General features: G+C 37.1%; 1 long non-coding RNA gene across 1 annotated transcript; it reads right to left on the reverse strand.

The window, feature by feature from the left end:
• Positions 1-13,052: 13,052 nt before the first annotated feature.
• Positions 13,053-16,010, reverse strand: LOC110894932. Its single transcript, XR_002566798.2, has 3 exons — positions 15,712-16,010; positions 15,232-15,311; positions 13,053-14,359 (listed from the first exon to the last, which is right to left on the reverse strand). It is a non-coding gene; the product is annotated as an uncharacterized LOC110894932 (long non-coding RNA).
• Positions 16,011-17,559: the final 1,549 nt, after the last annotated feature.

The raw sequence follows: 17,559 nt of genomic DNA on the forward strand, positions 1-17,559 counted from the left end.
AATCCAAATGTTCAAGAAGTGGTTAAAAACGAAGTCATCAAATTACTTGACGCCGGACTTATTTATCCTATCTCCGATAGTCCTTGGGTAAGTCCCGTTCAAGTAGTTCCAAAGAAAGGAGGTATGACGGTAATAACTAATGAAAAGAATGAATTAATACCAATGAGAACCGTCACAGGATGGAGAGTATGTATAGATTATAGACGGTTAAACGAAGCAACGAGGAAAGATCACTTTCCTTTGCCCTTCATTGACCAAATGTTAGAAAGATTATCCGGTCATAAATTTTACTGTTTCTTGGATGGTTTTTCAGGTTACTTTCAAATCCCGATAGCACCCGAAGACCAAGAAAAGACAACTTTCAAATGTCCCTATGGAACTTTTGCTTATCGACGCATGCCATTTGGTCTATGTAATGCCCCCGCAACATTCCGACGTTGCATGGTGGCCATCTTCCATGATATGATAGAAAAGACAATGGAAGTCTTCATGGACGACTTTTCTATCTTTGGGGATTCATACGACCAATGCCTCGATAACCTTGAACGAATGCTATCCCAATGTGAGGAAACTAACCTTGCCCTTAATTGGGAAAAATGTCATTTCATGGTAACGGAGGGAATAGTACTCGGTCACAAAATCTCAAGCAAGGGAATGGAAGTTGATCGAGCCAAAATAGACACTATTTCTCGATTACCTCCACCATCCTCCGTTAGAGCAATCAGAAGTTTCTTAGGGCATGCCGGATTCTATAGACGGTTTATCAAGGACTTTTCAAAAATTTCAAGACCTATAACAAAATTACTTGAAAAAGATGTGCCTTTCATCTTTGACAAGGATTGCAATCAAGCATTTCTAACCCTTAAGGAAATGCTAGTCAATGCACCTATCATGATAGCACCTGATTGGAAACTACTTTTCGAAATCATGTGTGATGCAAGTGACTTTGCAGTTGGAGCAGTCTTGGGACAAAGAAAAGAAAAGCATTTTCACCCAATTTATTATGCTAGTAAAACACTTAATGATGCACAAGAAAATTACACAACAACTAAAAAAGAATTACTAGCTGTGGTATTTGCTTTTGATAAATTTCGTTCTTATCTTGTTCTTTCTAAAACTATAGTCTATACAGATCATGCAGCCATTCGATATCTCTTCAAAAAGCAGGACGCAAAACCACGTTTGATTAGGTGGATTCTACTCCTCCAAGAATTTGATATTGAAATCAAAGACAAAAGAGGAGCAGAAAACACCGCAGCAGATCATCTTTCACGCCTAGAAGACCCAGCTTTGGAGGCAACCAGGGACGAGCAAATCAATGAAAAATTTCCAACGGAGTCCCTGGAGATGGTGGAATATAGACAAGAACCATGGTATGCCGACTATGCTAACTACTTAGCTAGCGGTATAGTCGCAAAAGGTTGGCGAGATCATCAAAGAAAAAAATTCTTTGCTAATGTAAAACATTATTTTTGGGAAGATTCTTATCTTTTCAAAATGTGTGCCGACCAACTCATCCGACGGTGCGTACATGGTAGCGAAGCTCGAAAATTCTCCGCCATTGTCATGAAGGTCCATACGGAGGACATCATGGTGCCGCCAGTACCGCACGAAAGGTATTTGATTCAGGATTTTATTGGCCAACCATTTACAAAGACGCCCAAAGTCTTGTCAAGACATGTGATGCTTGCCAAAGAACAGGTAATATTTCTTCCAAAAACGAAATGCCACAAAATGGCATTCTTGTTTGTGAAATTTTTGATGTATGGGGACTCGACTTTATGGGACCCTTCCCACCGTCAAAAGGAAACAAATATATACTGGTGGCAGTCGACTACTTGTCTAAATGGGCCGAGGCCGAGGCACTTCCAACAAATGATGGAAGAGTCGTGGTAAGATTTCTGAAAAAATTATTCTCTCGTTTTGGAACACCTAAAGCATTAATAAGTGATAAAGGTACCCATTTTTGTAATCATCAACTTGAAAAAATCTTAACAATATATGGGGTCTATCACCAGGTCTCAACAGCATATCACCCTCAAACAAACGGACAAGCCGAAGTGACTAATAGAGGTTTAAAACAAATACTTGAAAAAACCGTAGGGTTAAATAAAAAGGAATGGGCTGATAAATTAGATGACGCTTTATGGACTTTTCGAACTGCTTATAAAACAACAATAGGTACAGCCCCATATAAGCTTGTCTATGGAAAAAGCTGTCACTTGCCGGTAGAAATAGCTCACAAGGCCTACTGGGCAATTAAAAACGTAAACTTAGATTTAGAATTTGCAGGTAAAAATCGATTTTGTCAATTAAATGAATAGACGAATTAAGGAATTATGCATACTCTAACTCTGAAATTTATAAGGAAAGAATGAAAAACTTGCATGATAAACATATTAAACCTAATGAATTTCGAGTAGGGGATCAAGTTCTTTTGTTTAATTCACGACTTCGATTATTTCCTGGAAAATTAAAGTCTAGGTGGTCAGGACCTTTTTCTATCACCCATATTTTCCCACACGGTGAAGTAGAAATTAAATCTCGGAATGGAATTCCATTCAAAGTCAATGGCCAACGGCTGAAACTCTACCAAGGATTCATTGAGGATGAGGAAGAAGATATCTCGCTTCAAACGGTCGAAGAGTAAAAGCATCAACACCATACCTGGTAAGTTACGAACAAGCGGATAAACATCGAAACCGGTAAGTCTTCTAACCAAGTTTTGGGAAAACAGGGCACTCACACGAGCACTAAAAAAAAACTTTGCTCGGCACGGGGCCGTGTCCGTGCAACTGTCGGGATATAACCCTTTTCAAAACAGTTTCTTCATTTCAACACGCCCCGTTTCCCCACAAAACGCTCTGGACCAGGCGATTTTTCACAGAAATTCGACGTCTCCCCTCGTTCTAACAACATCAAGGTATGATTTTATCACCATTAGTAGTTAGATTAGTTACTTGCATGTAGTTAAAACATCAAAAATTTGGGAAAATATCTAGGGCTCTTAAAGTTCATCCGGATCGAACCTCAAATTTTTGCATAAATCTGTTAGCATTAGTTTAGATTAGTGTTATGGGAAGTAAACCCACTTGTACTGTTCATAGATTTGCCCGATTTCTCACAAAAACCCCAAACCCTTGTTTTTGAACCGAAAAAGATAAAATTGAATGGGTAAACGGTTTGTTTTGGGAAAAACGGCACTTCGGGTTTCATTTTCGGGGGAAACCGCACCTACTTGACCAAAAATTTTCAAGTTTTCAGGACCGGGTCGAAAAATGAAAATTTTGAGTAACAGACGCCTGGACACGGGGTCGTGCCCGCTGAACACGGGGCCGTGTCCAGCCCACTGTTTTCAGTTTTCTCCAAAAAATTCATTATTTGTGCTAACTTTTGGTGTATTCTTTCAGATGTCGAAGAAGTTCACAAGGTTCAACGCTAATGAGCTCGATGCTAGGGCAAGATACGACGTACTTCAAACAAGACCGGAAGAATACCCTAGACAAGTGTGCACGGATCTTTTAGCCATGGTGAACCAACTTGACCGGTTTAACAACCTTGTTACCAGCCCACTAAGAATCGCCCTAACCACTAGACTTCGCTCAGTCCACGAGTTCACTATGGAATTCTATAGCACCTTCACGTTCAACTCAAGGTGCGACCCTTTCGACAAAGAATGGGTGGCATTCCGATGTGGTGGAACTAAGTACTTGATTTCGATGGCACAATTTGGGTCGATAGTTGGACTGTATACGGAGGAAGATGCGGGTAATGAAGAGAACACCGGAGGGGTGCGAGAATTGGATAAGAACGAACGCCAAGCCGCGTGGGCTCAGATTGGTGAAGGGCACTACAACCCAAGCAGCACTAAGAGTACTAAGTTGAGGGTACCATTCTACCGATACATCCATAGGGTCCTCGGTTACTCTCTTAGCCAAAGGCATGATAGCAGTGGCGTTGTTAGGTTGAGAGATTTGATAGTCCTTCACTGCATTCATACCCGAAGACCCCTCGATGTTCCGTATCTCCTGCTCAGAAACATGCATTGGAACCGGCTTGCTACTCCACCAACCCCTATCTTCTTCGGGGGGTGGATATACCGTCTCTTCAAGCACTTCATGAACATACCTAGGTCTTTCGAAAGGAGCCCATGGTCGGGAAGAGTGGATGTACACATCTGCCGATCCATGAACCTAATCTATGAGACTGAAGACGGGTTAGTTAGCTTCCAGAGGATGCAAGGGCATGCATGGAACCCGCAAGAGGCACTAGTCCTTCACGCTCCACAGTTTCAACAACCTCCCCATTACCAATACCAGCTTCACGGTGATCCGGGCCAATCCTCCTGACAAGGAGGTGGTTTTCCTAACTTTCAAAGTTTACATGATCTGTTGCAGGAAAACCTTATGTGCACTAGGAACACCTATAACCTCGCCAACAATACATACAACCGGGTCGGAGCCATTGAGAGAAACATCTCCGATATCCAAGATGACATCGGAAGCATCCGGGAGTACATGGCGGGGCATGGAGGAGGAGGTGATGATGAGGATGAGGACATGGACTAGGCGGGTGGTTAGTAATCCCACAGGTTAACCCCCCTTTTTCTATCGAACAATTTCCGGCCTGCGTGCCGAGTGTTGAACAATTTACTTTCCTTTTTACTCTTTTTATTTTCTGCTTTTGTTTTTATTTTTAACTTTGTGGTTTGGATGTTGAACTTGGTAATCTAGGATGTTTGCTATGGTTTGGTGTGGTGTTTATTGATAGAACAAGTACATACGAGGCTTAGAGTACTAAACATTAGTACTACTAAAGCCGGGATAGGAAAACCGGAGCCAGAAACCTGTTTTTCAGCTTTGCAGATTGTATACACGGGGTCGTGTCCGGCCGACACGCCCCCGTGCCCACTTACCCAGACCTGCTGTTTGTTTAAATTCTGCAGATTTTTGCCAGACACGGGGTCGTGCCCAGCCAACACGCCCCCGTGTCCACCTTCTGTAAGTTTTCCTTATTGGCACCTGAACACGTGGTCGTGTCTATCCAACACGGGGCCGTGTCTAGATGACTAGTAACACAAATTTTGTTTTTTCACACCTTTTTACACATTCAATCAACCTAAAAACTTATTTTTGGGACACATTGCGAACAATGTGTAATTTAAGTGTGGGAGAGGGGATGCTAAAACTTTGAATCTTGCAAGTCCTAATTAACAATCCTTACACAAAACTCTACCCAATTCCTATAGTGATGAATATGAGCGCAATTGTTTCAAAAATTTTCATTTTTTTACTTGTCTAAGTTTAAGTTGGGAATTTCAAAATTCGAAAAGGTTATATTTTTACAAATTTACAACCGATAGCGTCGTGATAAAAAGAACCAACATAAGAAAATTATGAAACGGCATGACAAACTTAGTTAAAATTTGATTATATATACTTGATCACATAAAAACCCATTCCCACAAAAGTGAGTTTTGAGCCTTTATTGAGCATACAAATACATATCCTTAAACTAAATGCTCATTTTTCGTTTCTTGTGTGAATAGCCGCTTGGTTCTTACGACTCTAGAACTTGCCACGACGATACATTCCCGGTCCTTACCAACTTAAACCCGAGTAAATAAATGATGGAGGCATTAGGACTAACCCTTTTTATTTCTACACCATTATTTTTTTTTTTTTTTTTTGCCACCTACCCAAAATCCCCCTAGTTAACCCCTTTGAGCCTAAACCTTTTCATTTCATAACCCAAACCAAACACCCTTTACCCACCTAAACCTTTTTCCTTTTAAACCCTTTATTTTAGTAACAAAGCTCGTTTTTTCTTATGACTTGAAAAAAAAATATGAGGATGAAGCCAAAGAAATAAACAAACAAGTTTATCAAAAAATAACTTTGTTTGAAATGCTTCATCAAAATAAAAAGTTATGAAAAATATCAAGTCTTATGAAAACCGACGCTTTTCGCCCTTTTACTAACTACTAACCCAACCACCCACCTTTAGCCCAAGCCTAACCCTTCACCCAAAAGTCCTCTTGATATTTACAAAGGCATATAGTTAAAAAGGAGGAGGATTGATTGCTTGGCAAGCTTATGGTAGGAGTAAGTTCCATGCCGCTCTCGAGTGATTCACTAAAAATACACATTCGGCCGAGTGTTGAGTGATCCCCCGTGAGGTATGTGAACTCGTATATAAATGGAATTTTAGAAAAGGCATGTTATGCCCTAATAAGTAATTTATCTTATGAAACGTTTTTAATAAATCATGACGAATAGGATTGTAAATAACGAAATAAAAATAAAACTTAATAACGAATCTTGGAAATCCCGACACTCTATGACAAGCCTAAAAATCTTATCTTCTACCCATTCCATTTGGGAGTGTAAAGCCACATTAAAAAGAGTTTTGCTTAAGGACAAGCAAAGATTCAAGTGTGGGGGTATTTGATGTGCACAAAATACAACATATAAATTACATCAATTGTGGAATAAACTAACCCTTTTTTAGTACTAATGTTGGAAAAAATGTGTTTTTGTCTTCCTTTTGTATTTTCAGGATTAAATGAGCTCAAATGAACAAAAGAAGCAAAAAGGCAGCTAAATCTAACATAAATACAAGAAAAGGATCAAACGTGGCATGACCGACCCCCCGACAGCATCTTCCCAAGCAAAATTAGGAAGACAGAAGACTGAACATGCCCCATGCTCGGTGAGCACGGGGGCGTGCACAAGTGTCAGCAGAAAAGACAAAGTTGTAGAAGCTTCCATCGCCCACCACGGGGCCGTGCTCAGCGGACACGGGGCCGTGGTCAACTATAAGATTCACAGAATCCAGGCAAATCTTGGTAGTACAGATATGCTTCTGCACACGGGGTCGTGCTCAGCGGACACGGGGGCGTGGTCAACTAATGCAGACAAACTGCAATTAATGAAGAAAGAGAGGAGGATGGACATGGGGCCGTGCCCAATGGACACGGGGCCGTGCCCGAGCTTCTGTTCAGCCTATACATAGGAGTGCTTGGATCACTTGCAACTCATCCCTTGGCACACCACCTCTCTCACACTTCACCCACCACCCACCACCATCACAACACCATCATCCACCACCATCATCCATTGTCCATCATAGAGTGTGTGAGTCGTCTCGGGATCCAAGATTGATTGTAAGAGTTCTTGACAATCAAATGTCATGTTTGCCTAAGTCTCTTACATCACTTGGTGAAGACAAGTGTCTAGGGTAATGCTTTTTATTTTTAATCTTTTCGCACTTTTTACTTGGTTATGTATTAATGACTTTAATAACTAGTTTCTTATGTTGAAGGTGATTCTTCCTTATCGTTTGTCCGTGGTGTCTTGGTATTATTTTACTGTCTATATAAAATAAAAGATTTTCACCATTCATATCTCCACGGTCTATATGGAGGTATGTTGGCTACCTGGTCGGGGGTTAAGGGAACGGTTTGGTAAGAGTCTTGCCATTGTTCAGTGTATAGATCCTGCAAAGGACCTGGGTCAAATTTAGTAGGACCTCCTTCAATACCCACCGGTATTGGATGGTGGGGGTCCAAACTCTTTAATCCCCTCATAAGTTAAACTACTATTAATATTTTAACCCGGCTACTTAGGACTGTATCCTTGCTGACTCGGACTACTTAGCCGAGGGTAACGTCACCCTCAAAAGAGGGGCCTACCACTATATGCATTAATAACTTAATTAATAATCTTTCAATAATCCGACCGTTTAGGATTGTATCCTTGCTGACTCAAACTACTGGGTTGAGGGTAACGTCACCTTCAAAAGAGGGGCCTACTACAATAACTAAGATAATCTCTTAAAAAGTGCAAAAGTGCGGAAATAATCAAAGGTTACACTATACACGAGTCGGAGCCAAGTGATTCATCTTGTGTATCTGTTTTTTTTTTATTTTTTCAGCATTTTAGTTAGTTTTTATTTTTCTAGTTTAAAACCCTTTTCTAACTTTTGATTTGATTAGACGTTGAGGATAAACCGGTACTAAAAGCTCTTGTGTCCTTGGACGACCTCGGTATCTTGCCAACACTATACTACGCTCACGATGGGTACACTTGCCCATATGTGTGTTTGGTGTTAGTAAAATATCGTGTTTTATAAATTTAAAACTTGACTTACGTGTAAAAAGGGCTTAAAATATACTTAATTCCATATACAAACCAATCCGCATCAGTCGCTTTGTATTGTTATTTTTTTTACATGCAATTACCATCATGTGAAGTATGTGTTAAGTGTTATTGGTTGTTGTTTACTTGGTGCATTACATTCATTTCAGATGTTACATCATCATAGGCTCGTCGGTTCCCTATTACCTATGAGCGGAACTTGACGTTGCCAACCATACGAGGTCAGCTCCGTTTGATTGAGCTTAGACCTTGCAGCACACCATAATACCGTGCAACATGCATACATTCATTAGCACACCATAATACCGTGCAACATGAATACATTCATTTGAATCACTTCAGTTGGTTTTTTTTTTTTTTGAGGTTGTGTTATGAGGTTTGACATACGACATACAACATATTTACTTACATTGGTTAACGCACGTTTTCTCAATAAACCAAATATAAACATATTTTCCTAATAACAATAAGGTTCACTCACCAACCTTTCTTAACCCAAAAACTATTTTTACACATGATACATGTGAACAAGCTTGAAGAGAAGATTTGACATAGGATGGGCCTTAGTTAACAAGAAATAGACTAGTGGAATTTAATTGTTATGAACAATGTCTCATGTATAATTGTTTTTTTCGATTCTTTGCTATGTGTAACATTCAGTTTAGATTAATGATTATTTAAAACGCGTAATAGCAAGTCATAAGCTTTGAATCAACCAAATCATGCCCCGGTCACCTATTCCGCTGCGGGTCGGGGTGTGACAATCTCAAACTTCAAGGTGGATACGGTGGACTCTTTGGATCAGAGTGTATGTGTGTGTGAAAGTAGGAGAGAATAGTGTGGAATGGGATTGTGAAAATGGGTTGTTATCTATAGGTTGATGTCCGGTTGGTGCGCAAGGTTGTGAGTTAGTAGGCATAGTCGTGCGTAGTACTTTATTTCTACAGAATCATGTCCTTTTTGTATGGGAATGGGCGTGCTTGACTACCTATACGGATGAACCCAGTTGTCCCAACATAATCTCTACTCCTGTACTTTTTGGTACCAATTTGTCCTGAGGACGCTACACACAGTGCCCATGTACTGGTGATCAGTCGTGCGTGGACAATTGTCCGGTTGGTGCGCAAGGTTGTGTGTGTCGGCTTTGTTGGATCTTGAAGCTTCGGAGGATTGTCTTGTTATTCCACGAGCATGCTTTGGCACAACATTTGACTTTTATTGACCATTTGGGCTAACTTCTTGACTTCTGATAATGGCTTGATCATGCACAGTTGTACCCACAGCCTGGCACGAGCGTGAGTATCTGCGTTTTTTGCTGATTTCATCATAATTCTGGATTTTTGCCTCGTTTTTTGTCGTTTTGCACTTCTTTTCATCTAGAGCCCATAAAAACCTACAATTATCAAATAAGAACGATTTAGGTAATGTTTCTATTGATAAAGTCCTAAAAAGTACCATAAATAGGGTAAATATGCTTATAAATTATGTATAATTGATGGTACATCAGTTTGCAAGGAAAAACTAATATTTAATATTATCATGATATGATATGATATAATATAATTGTATTAGATTACATAACAGTTTGGCTAGTGTTAGGAGGAAACTAACGGCTAAAATCAATGCAATTTAATTTGAATCCATAGGCTTTTTTTTTCAATTTGATTGTATTTGTTCATGAACAACAATGTGACATTCAATCAAGTAAAAGGAATCAAAGATTTGTAGTTAATTAAGTACTAATAGCCGATGTTGGTAGCGATATTGAACTTGGAACTACAAAAGGTAAAAACACATAATTCGTATTGGTGGTGTTGGTTTTTTAATGTGCTTTTAAATGATTAAATATTGTCGATATTATGAGATAAACATTAAACAGGGAACACATTGTATGAATTTTTTATTTAAATAATGAAAATGATTGCTTAAACGTGGAGGCTTTAGATGATTAAATAATGTCAATATTACGAGATAAACATGGAAAATACTTTTATGAATTTTTATTTAAATAATGGAAAGTATATATAAAATATTTTTTTACATCACAAAGAGATCGGTAGATTATAACATTTTATGAAAAGTAATAACCAATCAATCCATTAGCATTGCAAATTCAAACACATCGGAATAACACTAACTCTTATGCTTAATATAAATTAGAAAAAGTAAATCATATAACTTTTATTGAAATTAGTTTTCAAACTGAATATTGGAATCTTTAGTAGTAGTCCATCTCCGAGTGAATGTGCATATCATCATTAATCATTGTTCTTCGTATGTATATGGTGGGTATTCATTTATGCAAATCAAATCATCAGCCTCGAGGCAAATTACCCTATGTATAGATCTATAAAAACATCATATTTACAAGAAAATCCATATAAAAAAAAGTGTAACTTAAGATACATCGTGAATCAACCGCAATACAATCACAGATAGATTTTACACTTAGTCTTAAAAAACAATCTTTCTACCTCACTCACAAATGGGTTGTTCATCGTTCCACAAATACTTGCCCCACGAATCTCAACTTCACAACCATCGTTATTGTGGTAAAGCGCTTGACTAACATGAACCCAAAGGTTAACCTTGGACTTCGATGAAGTCAGCTCTCAATGCCAATGAGATAGTAGGAATTGGAGTGACCTTTGGAACCAATCAAACCCCTTAGGTTCAATAGAAGTTTAAATTGACTATAAGTCATAAGATTTGGGAAATGAACTACATAAAAGAGAGGTCCAACTCATAAGGGTAACCAACTCGTATCCAAGTCCTAACCCCTCAAACCTAAGGTTCTACAGGATCTTGTGTGAGATGCGGCGTAAACTTTGAAACTTCTCAGCATTATGCTAGCCACATGGTGCTCAATACAAGAAGTAGCTCTAATTGGCTCATTTCCTAAGTCTTGGGACCACAAATCAACATAAGATTATTAGGAACATGAGCGAGTTGATTGGCCCCATGTGGCTAGCATAAAGCTTAGAATTTTCAAAGTTTACGTCGCATCTCTCACTAGATCCTATAGAACCTTGGGTCTAAGTGGTTAGGACTTGGATCCGAATAGGTTACCCTTGTGGATTGGACCTATCTTTTATGTTGTTCATTTCCTAAGTCTTGTGAGCCAATATCAACACAAGATTCTTAGGAACATGAACGGTTTGGTTGGTCCCTTAGACTATTATATATCCTACTACCCCAGTAATATTAAGACCAAGTCAACCTAATTTAAGTTCTAGTTCAACCTTAAGGTCCAATTTGACCGAGCGTTAGGATGTTTGTCTAGGCAATTGAATTAATAGTGGGAGAGAAATTTGTGGATATGACTAAAGAACCAATCAATTATGGGTGAGATAAAATGATTGTCTTTTGCATATTGAGTGAGCCTATCCTAGCTCAAGGGGGTTGATTAGGAAAGGTGAGCATGGTAGAAAGAACAATAAGGGGGTTATTAGGAAAGGTGAGCATGGTAGAAAGAACAATAGAACAAGAACGAATAAGAGATATTGGGGTGAGGTTTATGATTGTCTTTGGGTGTTTATATAGTGCGCATGGAACATGGTAGCATTTAATTTTAATGAATAACTAATTAATTTTTTTCTAAAATATAATGATAGCTTTTTACATTTTCCATAATGTTTAGCTTGAATATAAATCCATAAATAAGAAATATTTTTCTTTTACAAGGGTGTTTATTTGATGTTTATGATGTTATCTGTTATGTTAAGTAAAATAGCATCAACATGGATGAGTTTTAGTTTTGGTCAAAAGAGATAATTTTTGTAAGAAATAATGGATTTTAATAATCCCAACAATTAGCCGTTGGCCAGCAACGGTCTAAACTTCAAAAATAACATGTGGTGGTCCCACTTTTTACATATTGTAAACCAATGGACCTTTACTAATAAAACCTTAATTTCTTTTTGTCCCCCTTTCCTTTTCTGTTAATAAAGGTCCACTGGTTTACAATATGTGAAATAGGTGGGACCACCACTGGTTATTTTTTAATTTGGGACCGTTGCAAGCCAACGGCTGATAGTTGGGATTAATAAAATCCATTATTCCTTTTTGTAAGCATGTTCAAAAAATACTTGAAGTCAGAGTTCAAACTTGAAAATGACATATAATACAAGGTTAATTAGGAGTTGGCTACAAAGTAAAAACCTCCTAAAAAGTATGTTAGGTGTATGTAGGCTTTGTATTTTAAATTTTATGCATGATGTTTTAGATTCTTTTGGCATAGTATATATAGAAAAATACCAAACATAAACATTAAAAACACAATGTATTCTAGACATTAAATTTAAAACATCATGACAAAAAAAGTTAAGAAGTGTGTTTTAATTTTCATTCGCAAAATACATTTCATTGTATTTTAGATTGTTACATTTGGTGTTTTTCTATATAATATAATGTTAACAATTATAACACAATTCCTACATAGACTTAGCACACTAATTAGGTGAGACTTTGTAGACAAAACCTACCCTATAAAATAAGGTAATTGTAAAATCCCCATATAAATGTATTCAACATATATTAAAATTAATAAAATATTATGTCTAAGAGATTATTTGATTAATTTTATGGGTTATATAACTTAATATATTTTTCATTTATTTATGTTGACGTTAAAATGAATCTTTTGCATTTATATCTACACTAGGTTAGTTACCCGTGTGATACACGGGCTAAGATAATATATTATGGTAATAGAGGTTGTGAAGAGAACATAGATGTTAATAGAACAACATAGAACATTGATTCAAAAATACAAAATTATAATTAGGATTAATACTAACAAAAAATAAAAATATTAAATAAAAATGTAATATCAACATTTAGACTTTAAGATGATAGGCTTCAAAAGATAGAATCCTAGCCAAACAACCCAAATATAAATATAACATGTCTTCCTTAAGCTTGTCGTTTAGATAACACCACTCTTTCTCAAAACTTGGTAAATCAGATCTAGCAGGTGACAGATATCTATAACATGAATAGATCAAACAAGCACTAAATCTCGAGTCTTAATATGAAACCCTAGAAAGAGAAACAAATGAGTTGAAAAACAAATATCTAAACTAAATTCCAAAAGTGATCAGTTGAGTTCTTTATATAGAACCCATTCAGCCGCAACTTGAGCCCGCATGGGTGATCCGGCTTTCATATTCTGCAACCCAGCTACAATCCCAACCCATATCCAAGCCCCCGCCCAGTGCCCATTAGCAAAATTAACAAAAAACTCAACTCAAGATTCAATTAATTACATAAACCCATGATAAAAGTTGCAAAAATTTGTGTTAAAAACGCATAAACATAGCGCAAAGTATTGAGATACAAAGACTATAGGGTTTAGTGTATTGCTTTAAAATCACCATCTTCACTACTAACTCCGTGCGTTTAGTCTCTACCTACTTCTGCATTAATTCATAGACCTAAAAATAGAACAAACCATATCGGTCATGATTGAAAAGAATAACCAAGTTTAAGTTATGTGAGGGCAATTCATTTCAAATATTGTACAAAAAAACTCAGATTCAAATGAAAAGTCTTGTTATAAAAAATGAAAAATATATTTCAGATTCAAATGAAAAGTTTTGTCATAAAAAATGAAAAGTATATTAAAATCAAGAACCAAACCCAACGAGAGCGAGACGATTGAGGTTTTTGAACAACCAAACCTGGTGAGATAACACATGTCTATATAAACTCACAATCGGGTGGTTAAGTTTCAGATCCAGTGGCCCAGGGTATATGGTGAAGAAATACAGTTGTCGATGGTTCTTCCTCGCCACACAAACAGTTTGCTCTTCTTCTTTGACGATGGACATGCATCCACAGGTCATTCTTCCACGTCGTGAGTGATGGATTGGTTGCCTTAGAAAAGTTTTAGATCTGTAGACCCTCAAACACCTCGTTGGAGCTCTGCATAACGACCCCAAACCATGTTGTCGCCGACGGTGACACTCGGGCTAAGATCGGTTGATCACACTACCTTCTCTACTTCCCCCCCTCTCTCTCTCTCTCTCTCTCTCTCCCTTTCTAGTTCTTTGTCTCTTTCTCTCTCTCTTTATCTCTTTCATCTATTTTGAAACGATGATGCCACGATACCACTGTCAGACTACATACGTGTATATGAAATCAAAACTGGAAACTCTCCAAAATGTGTTCTTGTCATCACTGCAATAGCAGTCACCATACTGCAGAAAATAGTGTCAGAAAAAGGAAAGGATTACACCAATCAAAATCCACAAAAATATGAGATAGATATACATGGATTCGAAATCAATAACCGTCACACTGTGTATTCTTTAATGGTGTTTGCATCTACTAATGCATATAAATGACCATACTGGTAAAAAGAATCTAAAATCAATTCAAATATCATCAAACATACAAAGCAAATATATCACAACAATAACAAATCCTATATATATTTGAAATAATGATTAAAAAGACCTACCTTTTCAACAAAAACTTATGACCATGATGCTGAACATACAACTGATAATCAATGACGATAATCTGAAGCATCTCAAATCATTTTTTGACAAGTAAAGCAGCAGTCGCAGGTTTGAATGTGTTGGTTTCAAGAAACAAATCCCTAATTTCATCTTCTCTTCATTCTCATCCCCAAACAACCTAATACTACTTGATCACTCCTTCATAACCATACGTTAGTTTCTAAACAAACAGAAAAGATACCATCTCTCATATAGTGAACAGTTATGAAGAGGCTAATGGAACTTTAATCAAGCAAAGCATTCTTATACCGGTATGATTCAGATCTACATTTACTATATCAATTTCTTTTGATAAACTATGCAAATGGTTGTAGGTCTTGTTCGTATATACATCTTCTTGTGAAGAAGATATATGGTTAAAGGAGTGTCTTTTTTATCCAAAAAGTGTTTTTTATAATGCAAACCTACAATACTCCATGAGGATTTTGATAGGCATTTCTTCAACTTAAATATCCAGCTCGTCAAGGGAAATGCAAACTTTTATGAGCATCATTTAACACCATATAAAAAAGACTTTAAAACATACAAGTTCATGATTCGCATCGTACCTCAAATTCTTCTACTTTAAAACAGACGCCTCTATGGGGGCTTCAACAACACTAACTCAGATGTTTCTACCATCAAGTTCCTACACATAAATTTTTTAAAATTAATGATTTTTTAAGGAAAAACAAAGTGACTAAGGACTATTGATTGCCACCGCATGTTGCCACTAACAGATATGAAAGTATTATCCAAATAATATTAATCAAAGTGAACATCTTTCCGTTCAAGTGAGGTCATCTTGCCACCAACAGATAACAGTTTGAAGTACTTCATATAACAATATTTTGTAACCAATTAAGAAAACACAATCATTGTGTTAGGTTACCATAATAACCTGAGAGCCAAAACTAAAAATATGTATTTTATCAATGAAAATTGATTCAACCTACAAGGGATCCTTATCGCAAACATTCATCTATTAAACCCCTAATATTCTTGACAAAAAAACAAAGCATACAAGACTATAGGCAAGATGAACTCACCTGTACAATCCGAATCTTCGATTCATCATCATCACGAAAAAATAAGGGTTTAATCGGAATCTCCGATTCATCATCATCACGAAAAAATACAATCCGAATCTTCAAGTTTCTTTGTCAATCTGAATCTTCAAGATAGAAGACAAATAAGGGCGACATGAAGATCGAATACGGTGGGAGGATCGTTGATAGTTGATAAAAATAAGATCGAATAAGGTAGGTGGGAGGATTTTCTTGATGTCAGCGGCTGAAGGTAGGAGAAGGCGGGGGGTTTTCTGTGAAACCTAATTAGAGATGCATTGGAGGAGAATAGAAAACGCGTAGAAACAAAAAATTATGACACGTGTACCATTATCCTACGTGGCAGCATAGGATTAATCAAATTTAGGAGAAAATTAAAAAGGAGGCTGAAACTAAGCCAAGTGTATATCCTTTTGATTTATAAGTAAAAAAAGATTTAGTTTAGTCTCGAATAAAATAAATTAAAATTAAACACCTTTTAAAAATAATAACATTACCATAAATAGGGTAAATATGCTTATAAAATATGTATAATCGATGATACATCAGATTACAAGAAAAAAGTAATAGTTAATTTTATTATTGTTGGACCTACAGAAGAACATATGATATCTAAATGCCATGACATAACCCAAAGATCAAGAAATAAATAGTTAATGAAGCAATTCTCTCCTGTAACACCTCGTAAATTCATGTCCAATAATGTATCAACACGTGTCATGAGCTTTAAATGTGTAAAACATTACTTTAGAGGGACTAAAGTTGACAAACAAGGAAAGTATATGAATAAAAGGGTTCAAAATGTCAACAATGGATAAATATGCTTTACAATAACCCTACACGATGTTTATACCCTTAAACGAATGAATCATGGATCATACGAAGCTAATTGTGGAAGAAAGTGAGAGATTACAAACTACAGGGGTTAAATGTGTCAACATGTTTAAAGTATACCTCTGAGTGACCTTTTAGCAAACCCGAAGCTTTGTAACGATAAATTATACTCACTAGAATACGTGGTAAAAATTTCACAAGGTTTCGATAAAGTATGAGAAATTATGATAATATTCGCATACGAGGGGTTAAAAGCGTCAACATTGAAACTTAAGGCTTTACGGGTGATCACAATGTTAACCAAGGACTTAACAAAGTTTGGTTAAGTCCTAAGGTCCTTAGAAATCAATTTATAAGGCTAAAAGTGCAAAATAGGAGCTTAAAACCACTTTTAAAAGGACCAGGGGCAAAATTGCAAATAGCTAAAACTTTATGACCAGAACCGGGGCCTCATACCGGCCGCATAAGACCCATGTGGTCTGTCACGCGGGCCGCGTGAGCACTATAGCGACAGAAATCATAGGCAGCTGCCTGTTAAAGCTGATAACCGACTTAAAACCTTGTTTTTACATACCAGGGGCTGCCCCAATGGTTTAACATGCAATAGGGGCACTTGTTTTGATCTGGAAACACCTGTAGACTTCCTTGTCACGATCTTGTTGCATCAAATTCACTATATAAGAGCTCCCAAGTTTGCAACATTGGACACCTTCACTTGCAAACTTCCACAACTCACATTCTGAAGATTGCTGGAGCTCAAGGACAATTCCTAGAAGTCACTAGTCGTGCTTAGGACCTTTGTAAGTGTCCTTAACCCTTCTTAGTTTAGTTTTGCTTAGTTAATTAGCTTAAAGTCAAACTGTCGTAATTAAGGTTTGACTTCGTAATTAATCATAATTTGTCCAGTCAAATTTCAAATTGAAAGTACCTATGAGTTGGTAATTATGTGGGCAATAAACCCTTAAAAGGGCACTCTCTGATTCCCACTCTAACCAG

The sequence above is a fragment of the Helianthus annuus genome, chromosome 12, assembly GCF_002127325.2.
Source record: "Helianthus annuus cultivar XRQ/B chromosome 12, HanXRQr2.0-SUNRISE, whole genome shotgun sequence".
NCBI lineage: Eukaryota > Viridiplantae > Streptophyta > Magnoliopsida > Asterales > Asteraceae > Helianthus > Helianthus annuus.